This window comes from Sturnus vulgaris, chromosome 7 (genome assembly GCF_052056855.1).
Source record: "Sturnus vulgaris isolate bStuVul1 chromosome 7, bStuVul1.hap1, whole genome shotgun sequence".
Classification (NCBI taxonomy): domain Eukaryota; kingdom Metazoa; phylum Chordata; class Aves; order Passeriformes; family Sturnidae; genus Sturnus; species Sturnus vulgaris.
Window position 1 is genome coordinate 20,432,104 of NC_142249.1, and position 8,808 is coordinate 20,440,911.

At 42.0% G+C, this 8,808-nt stretch overlaps 1 long non-coding RNA gene across 1 annotated transcript; it reads left to right on the forward strand.

Annotated features, from left to right (window-relative positions):
- The first annotated feature begins 410 nt into the window (after nucleotides 1–410).
- Nucleotides 411–6,151, forward strand: LOC148223196 (uncharacterized). The gene is made up of 3 exons (XR_015804822.1): nucleotides 411–550; nucleotides 2,990–3,106; nucleotides 5,470–6,151. It is a non-coding gene; the product is annotated as an uncharacterized LOC148223196 (long non-coding RNA).
- Nucleotides 6,152–8,808: the final 2,657 nt, after the last annotated feature.

Here is an 8,808-nt window from a genome sequence, read left to right on the forward strand (position 1 = left end):
TTATGACTATCCCAATCTATTTCTAAAAGTGCTAATCCCAGTAAATGGCTGTCATTTTCTTATGGCTCAATTCATACCATGGTTAAACATTCCACAAGAAAGGAAGGGGACATTTGCTTGTGCAGCCTTCAGTTTTGGCCTGAATACTGTCTTATACACGGTTAGTCTTTATGCACAAGGTAAAGAAACACCAAGGCAAATGTTGACTGGAAGTCTGAAAGCTGCTGGGAGATGAGCTGGAATCTCTGAATGTACAAGAAAATGCATATCAAAATCCAGAATACCTTATTAGAGTGGTATTTGTGATCTTGCTTTTCACACTTTGTGATGCAGCAGCAGAGGGAATTCCCTCAAAGTCGTCGTTTCCTGGTGGATGCTGTGCCTTAATGGCATTCAGGACAGCAGCACTGTTGGGAAGGATCAAATCAGCTCAGCTTGGACCACCAGGTTTGAGGGGTTTGGACGCCCACGGCAAGGCCTGGATTAGCCCAAAAAAGCCATCAAGGACACACCTGAAGAGACAGACGTCTAAGCAGCACGGGGCCACAAGGTAGGTGACTGCAACTTTGGGTTAGTTTGTGCTACATAACAGAGCTCGTTTGGGACTTCAGCATGGAAGCAAATGTGTGTCAACTGCACAGGTGATGGATGGAGTGAGTAATCTCACAAGATATGTGAGAAAAACACAGAGATGAGATCAGCCACAGGGGAAGTAGACCAGAGGTTGGGTAAAAGTGAAAAAGAAACAAAAGGGGGGAGAATTATTCTGCCTTCTTTAGAATCATATAATTATTTAGGTTGAAAAAGTTCTTTAAGATCATCAAGTCCAGCCATTGACCCCAGCACTGCCAAGTACACCACTAAATCATGTCCCTAAGCATCACATCTCTCTGGGCAGCCTATTTCGATGCTTGATAACCCTTTCATTGAAGGGATTTTTTCCTAATATCCGATTTAAACCTCCCCTGGCACAACTTGAGGCTATTTCCTCCTGTTCTATTGCTTGTTACTAGGGAGAAGAGGCCGAGTCCCAACTGGCTACACTCTCAGGTGGTGCAGAGTCATGAGGCCCCCCTTCAGTCTCCCTTTTTCCAGGCTAAATGCCCCTGCTGCCTCAGCTGCTCCTCATGAGATTTATTTTCTAGACTCTTCAGCATCTTCATTGTGCTTTTCTGGACATACTCCAGCACTTCAATGTCTTTCTTGTAGTGAAAGGCCCAAGATTGAACACAGATTTTGAAATGTGGCCTTACCAATGCAAAGTACAGGGAGAGGATCACTACCCTGGTCCTGCTGGGCACAGTTTTTGGGACTAAAACAACAACCCAGCATAAGCACTGAATCAGAAATGGTTTTTCGTGTGAAGGAATCTAGAATGTTTTTTAGAGCAAAAACTGCCCCTAAAATGAGAGTCTGCTTTCCGGGATGGAAAAAGGAAGCATATTCAGCATGAAAGGGGTTAAAAAGTAGAAGGAGGGGCTTTATCCTTCTCCTACCCATCCTTTACCTTTTCCTAGGAACTACATTTCCTGATTAAAGGATCTGTTAGGTAAACCATGCAAATTGGTTTTTTAAATACCGTGATTACACTTCAAATGTAAAAACACACGTTTTTACAAATCTTTCACTGGGCTATTTCTGGGCTTCTCCGTGAGTGAGTGTGTGTGCCTAAGGCAGTGCTGCTGCCTTACCCATGGCTCGGCAGGGCTGGCATTGCAGGAGCAGCCAGAGAGCAACAGGGCAGAACGGGGCTAAGGGAGCAATGGGTGCCTGGGACTGGAGCCCTGGTGGGAGAGGAGCTGGCAATTTTCTATTTGACAGAGACCAAATGTTGAAACAAACCATTTTTGTAATGGCCAGATAAGATGGCAGCAGGAGCAGCAACTGTGAAACAGCCGGTGCCTCTGGACAAGAGACTGTTATGTCTTTGTTTTGGTTACTTTTAATATCTTCCTGTTATTGACAAGGATCCGCTGAATGCTCCTTCCTAGATGCAGGCAGGCTGCTGGATCCATCACACAGCCAGCACAGTGGGAATGCCTCAGCACCCCTGGCAGCCCGAGTGTATCACAAATGCCAACCAGGGCAAGTGAAGGGAAGGTCTGTATGGCCACCAGGTCAGCCTATAGGGGCATTTTGATTTAATCACATCTCATATATGGCCAGGGGTATCATGATGTTTTTCAGCTTTGCTTTTTCCAACAGTTTCAGATACCTCATGTGAGGAAAGTAGTATCTTTTAAAGAATACATTCTATATTTGGTGGTCAGTGATTTGAGGCATGAATGTGTCTGAAGGAGAAAGGCTTTTCAAGAAGCATTCTGCTGGCTCAAAGGATCCCACAAATTCTGCTGGGCTATGTCTCTGAGTCGTGCTGCCCTCTCACCAGCCTGAGCCTTGAGGAATCAATTTGGGAACTTCTTGAGGCCCTGCATGATATTCTTCAATGGTATCTTTCTACTCTGAAAGAAAAATACAGGGAAATGTCAGAGAGAATTAACAACTTAGATGGGCAGGTGGCAAGGCTTGAAAACCTTGCAGAGATGATTGAGAGAGGAGCACTCTTCCACAAGGACACAGCTACTAACATTACACAGGTGGTGAGCTTGGAAAAGTTAGTTTTGGGGTTTTATTAAGTACAGTACAACCTTAAATAAAAAGGTGCAAATCCAGATCTAATTTGTCTTCAGCCGGTATACTGGCAGTAGAACTGGCAAAATATTTGGAATGGCCTCTATTAACATCCATGCTGAAAATCTCAAGTTGGCTCTAATGTCATGGGACTGTAAAGAGACACTTGTTACACATAAGCCTGTGCAAAATGGTCCAAAGCAGAGAGCATGGGCCAGGCAGCAGCAGGATCTGTGGGGGCTTTGCAGGATTTCAGGCTCAGGCTTTGAGGCATTCAAGAGTACACTGAGATGCTGATAAATTCAGAGCCTCTCTTGCCATTAATGCCTCAAGTTGTTCTCCTTCTGCCTAACTACAGGTGCATGGTAGAGGCAGAACCTGGGCTGGTTAAGTTTGGGAGCTGTGTCTGCAGCTGGTCTGCTGCTTCCAGGAACGCCAACCAATGCTGTGTGGCAGCACTTTGCAAATTGTCAAGGTATGTGGAAAATCTACAAGAGGAAGGAAAAATGTTTTCCAAAGAAGAGAATGGAGCACTAGTTAAATTAGATTTTTAGTCAGAAGAGAGGACAAGGAAGAATATTGATCCATTCTTTGAGACAGAAAGATGGTGAAATGGACTGGGATGAAAAATTGGGAATTTATTTCTTGGTTCTGCTATGAGACTTCACACGTAACCTCTGGCAAGGCTCTTGATGCTCTTACACATCTCACTCGTGTCTCTGAAAAGGGGATAATCTCTTCCACGATCAAAGATTTTATACGGCAGCATTCTCAATGGTTTGAGTCCTCAGGTGGGGAGGAAGAATAGTATCAGAGGGAGTTCTCTGATTTCCTTCCATTATGGGCACTGCTGAGTTAGATAAGAAACAAGCCAGGATTTCAAACCGTTTTGGAGTTGAGCAGTGTTGGCATCCAACAAAGAGCAAATATTTTTTATTGAGAGATAAGGATATTTTGTTTCTCATGGTGTAAACACAAGAATATTGGTCTTTGTAGATTAGCTGCAGCAATGAAAATACTTTGCATAGTCACTAGCTGGGAGTTCTCACACTTAGTTAATACATCCTAAATGGTCCTAAATGGTACAAGCTGGAATGGGAAGTTGAATTAAACACAAGATACTGGGCAGGGTGAGGCTTTTTCACTTAGGATAAAGCCAGTTCTGTTCTATGTGAAGCTTCTGCTTATATCCCTCATTCTGATGACCACATATCAAATGTGGACAGTGGACAAACCAATGAGGCAATGGGAGAAAGGACCATCAGCTCACTGTCATGTTGGTTGCCACTGATTTTTGATGAGAGAGTGGCTGCCTCTCTGCCCCCATGGGAAACACTTTAACGTACTTTAATTCCTACTGATTTCTATTTGACAAAAGTGATATCTAACTCACAGTTTACAGAAGTCAAAATTTGAGGTCCTTTATTCTGACTTTGACCAGTAAGTTTCTTCTCCCCATAGAAAGCCTGGTGGCAGATTACGAAGTTTCACAGATAATTTGTAAACCTCTAAAATCGTTGTGGGTTTTTGGTTTTGTTTTGTTTTCCTGTGGCCTTTAGAAACCTACTTCACAGCCTGCCTCCTCTTTTGCCTGAAAATCAAGGGAATAAGGAAATGCTTGCTGACTTCCAATTGTGCATTACAAGAGAACTGTGACGGTCTGAGTTCCAGAATCTCAGAAATCGTGTGTGTTTAGCTTTGAGCTTCTTCAGGGTCCTACTGCTCTGAGGCCTTGACTCTTCAGGGAACAGTAAATAAGAAGGCGGCAGCTCTCTCCCTCTGGACTAGAAATAACTTGCAGATGTAATTGACTTGTTTTATTATAGATGTTTATGCTGAATTGTCCCACTACAGAACTGGTATAATTAATCCAGGAAACAAAATGGCTCCAATGACTAACTTAAGTGTTACATAAAAAAATCAATGAGTTCTGCCAACTTTCTAAGGTTTTATAGTACTGTTCCCTTAGACTGTTAAAATCCGAGTCAACTTGTTAAATATTTACTTATTTAACAAACATGCCGTTTTAACTTCCTCCCTATATCCTTAAGTAATGAATGACAAAGTACGAAAAAAAGGCTACTCACCTAGTTTATTTCAGATTAGGAAAAACAGGGACTGGCAGGTATAACATACTGAATAGAATGGGTATTTATATTCCCACAAAATTGCAAAATGTAGCTAGTTTAGATGACTGTAAGAGTTTAGAGTAGTTAAGAGTTTAGAAGACTTTATTGCTCCAAGCCCTTGAATCTCCAAGGAGATTCTTATTGCCTTGCTAGGTCATTATTATTCTCTTAGCAACAAAAGATTAAAAAAAAAGTTAATAAACAATCTCAGGATAAGATCACAAACATGTAGCAGCAAGAATAACCATGCTACACAAATCTCTTTTTCACCCAGTGACAAGAATGGGCACCTCTGTTTTACTGGAGTTAATCTTTTTGGGAAGAAGAGGGGAATAGCAGGATTTGGCTGTTGAATCTTTTCATTATCTTTCCTTCCTGTGGGGACACTGAATCAGAGCACTGCTAGATACGGCCAGAGGCATCCAAGGCAGCCTAGGTGCATTGATTGCTTCAGCACCTAGAAGCAAGATTGCTGAGCTTGAGAGGTTAAGTTTCCATGTCACACAGTATGAAGAATAAAAAGTTCCTGGATTGTATTTTTAGAGATGTAAGCGTGCTTAGCAAAGCAGGGTGTGAGGTGTACAGTGTAGAAGAGAAGGATAGATGAAAACTGAGTTAGTGAGACCAGAACATAAAAAGTCGGGCAGTCATCCAGAAGGGATTGTAAATGTTAGAGTGCCAGAGTTTTCCCTGGATGTGTTACTGACAGGTGATGGACACACAATCCTGGGGTGAAGTAAACAAACCTCGTCAAACACTCCCAGGCTATGAAGAAGGAGAAATGTGACTGAGACAAGCACTACAGCAGGTAAGTGGTTTCTGGAAGATTGTGTGTCCATTGATACATGGTGCAGCACTGAGCCTGGACTTCTCTCACCATCAGTTTCCCTCAGCATCCAGTGAGATGTCAGGTGTGACACTGCAGGAGTGTCTCTGGCAGACCAGCAGAGCTGGGGGCCCTGCATTGCATTGAGAAGGGTGAGCAGTGCCAAGAACCCTGACTAAACTTCCTTCAGCTGTGTCCTCTGCACGGATACCACACCTGTATTGCAGAAAAAACAGGAACATTTAGAGGCCCAAGACGCGTGCCCCCCACCAATCTTTTAAGAATGGTTAGACCCATGGACATCAGTAATGTGACAGATCAGAAAGTGGGATGAGAGGCTTTTTAACAGCACTGGTTCCTGCTACCTTAAGATCAAACTCCAGGCTGCCAGGGCATGAAGTTCAGCTCTAGTCTGCTGTGAACTGGAAGATGCTGTTTTCACTTTGTCTAGTGTGCTCCACATGCAGATTCTTGTGAGGGTATCCCACGGGGTCTTTAAGTACACAAAATCTGGTCCTTCCTTTCATACTGGGTTTGAGAAATCTGCATGAAATTTTTTTTTTTTCCCCCAAAGTCAAAGGGCAAAAAATGGACTATGTCATCATTAAAGCTGGATAGCAACGTTTTAGAAATCCAGCACAGACCAGTAGTCCTGTGAACTGCAGATCTGATGGGGCTTGGTTTCCCTGGGGCAAATCTTGTTTGGATTCTCCTAGGTCTATGTAGCTGGAAGCTCTGACTGCAGCTTTTCCTGTGGGTGGCTATTCATAACATCTTTCATCTTCACAACTTTCCTGGTGTTTAATTAGAGTTTAACTCAAACTTCAGTGGGTCTCCTTTTACTTAGCAGCTTGTTCTTATGAAACGTATAGGAATTTTTCAGCCTTTTCTTGCTCTGTCAGATGTGGTTAAAATTGGCTACTGTTTGTTCTTGTTCCTTCTCTCTTGCACAACATGCATGTACATGCACGTCTGTGTACACATAGATTTATTACATATATGAAGAGATAATGATCTCAACCCCATTTTAATTTCTGTAGGAATCCAGGCTAGGAAAAAAAAGTATTGCAATTCCTTCTTTGGGAGAGGAAAAAGAGAATGAGCTGATTTTTTTTTTTTTCTATGCAGTGGACAGATTATTCAATTACCACTTTGCTTAAACATAATACATGCTGCTGAAAATCTGGCACTGCTATTAAAAAGTAAAAGATGTAGTGGGCTCTGTGTCCTGGAACTGCATGGTCGTGCTTGTGCACAGCACGCACGCTTTGCCTCCGGTGCCAGAGTGGTCCTGCTGAGACTGGAGGAATGCATGGGGAATGGAGGCTTGCCACAACATCCCATCTCCATTATGTCTTTTGGATCTCTGCCACAGGAAAGAAGGAATTTTATCCTTCATTTGTAAGTAATTAAGATGATAGTGGAGTTTGAATTTTCCAACTTTGTGAAAACAAACTAATAGCAATGATCCACTTCAATAACTCAGATACTAATTGACACAAGAGAGAGAAACAATACATTAAAAAATAATTAACTTTTGTTAATTAATTTTTAGGAACAGGAAGGGCTCCTGCAGCACGTGCAGACGTTTGCAAGTGTCATTAGACTGGGAAGGTTGTGCAGTAATTTGGAAACCGAAACAGGTCAAAACGACCAGGAATGATCTGCAGCATTGTTTGTGAAGTAAAGTATGTAACTACTAGTGAGCTGAAATAAAGGTGAAGAAAACATGCATTTTTAAGGATGTTTATAAAAGCTAGAGGTTAATTAGCAGTTTAAAAGCATCCACTGGTGTTTTATGTGAGCACCATGAGTATGTTAATTTCAGTATTCAGCCTCAAATATGCCTCTTTCAGACTTAAGCTGAAACAGATTGATGATTCTTTTACTGGCATTTCTTAGATCAATTTTTATTAGTAACTTTTCCCCCTACCCCTAAACAGTCTTCTTCTATGACCAGAACTGGGATTTCATCTCGCTTGGCTTTTTCTTCCTTGCTATTTGTGATGCAGTTCAATTAATTACCTGTGGTAAAGGAGGAAGATAAAATAAACGCATCTGTTACCGACTCTTGTCCAAATTATAGATTTGGACTTTGCAGAAATGTAGACACAGAAAAATGTGAAATAAACCCTAGAACTTTCCACCTCCTTTTTCAAAGCTAGTGAGTAGAAGGGCACAAACCTAATTTGCTCTGTTCCTCTTAATGCTTTTGTCTACTCTAATAAAATGATGCTTCTAAGAAAGACCACAGAAGTTTTATATGCCACTGTGAACATGCCAGAACTCTCTTCAAAAATTGGAGTTCCTTACAGGGAGAGTGGGCTAGGCACGTTGGGGGCATTTAATCCCCCAGATTGAGATGACACAAGCTGTGTGTAACCCCCTAGCACCAATTAAAACAAAATGCTGAGAACCTGAGGTCAAGTTGTTCTTTGCATCAGGCACCTCTCAGGGCATGTCACATAGTCTCCTGTCCAGCCCTCTTCTGTAGGTTGCTACCCACAACTCCTTTTTCGAAGATCCTGTCAGGGATTCTTTTTTTTCCCTAAGAAACAAAATACCTCCCTCATCGGAAGATACGTAAGAATTCAGAACTTACCTACAGGTTTCCAAATGACTTTACAGGGACATTCATTTCATCTCTCACTGTTCAGACCACACTGTGGCCTTCTGGCTGCTGGAACTGAGACTTGCCAGAAAAAGCCCGGGGTGTCGTTTGGACTACAGCCCCAGCCTTCCTCCTCCTAGAGCTTGCTCTTGTTTCGGGAATGGGAATTCACTGAGGTTCATAAAAGTAAGTCACTTCATCCCTCCAAAAGTACTTCCTTTCAGAATCTGTAACTCCTCCTATTGTGTTTTCTGTCTTTCAGAAAACATATGTGCACACATATAATTTGCTAGTCTCCTTCATTTCACTGGCCTACTTTTCTATCAGTACTATTAAAAACAAAATGCCAAATTTTAAGAAAGAAAAACACAATTTTTTTTCCATTCAGGAGACTTTATCCATTTAATTACTTCCATTCCAATTTTGTGATGGGCTATGAAGATCTTTAGATGTTGTATTACAGATTCTGCAAGTTATGCAGCCTCTTCCTCTGAGTAATTTTTCTAACCCTACCTCATGGGTCTGCAACTTTTTTCCCCAATTATTTCTAGGATTGGATTTTATCTGTTGTGATGACCTTGAAGGACAGGAATTAAGCATACACAAACAGG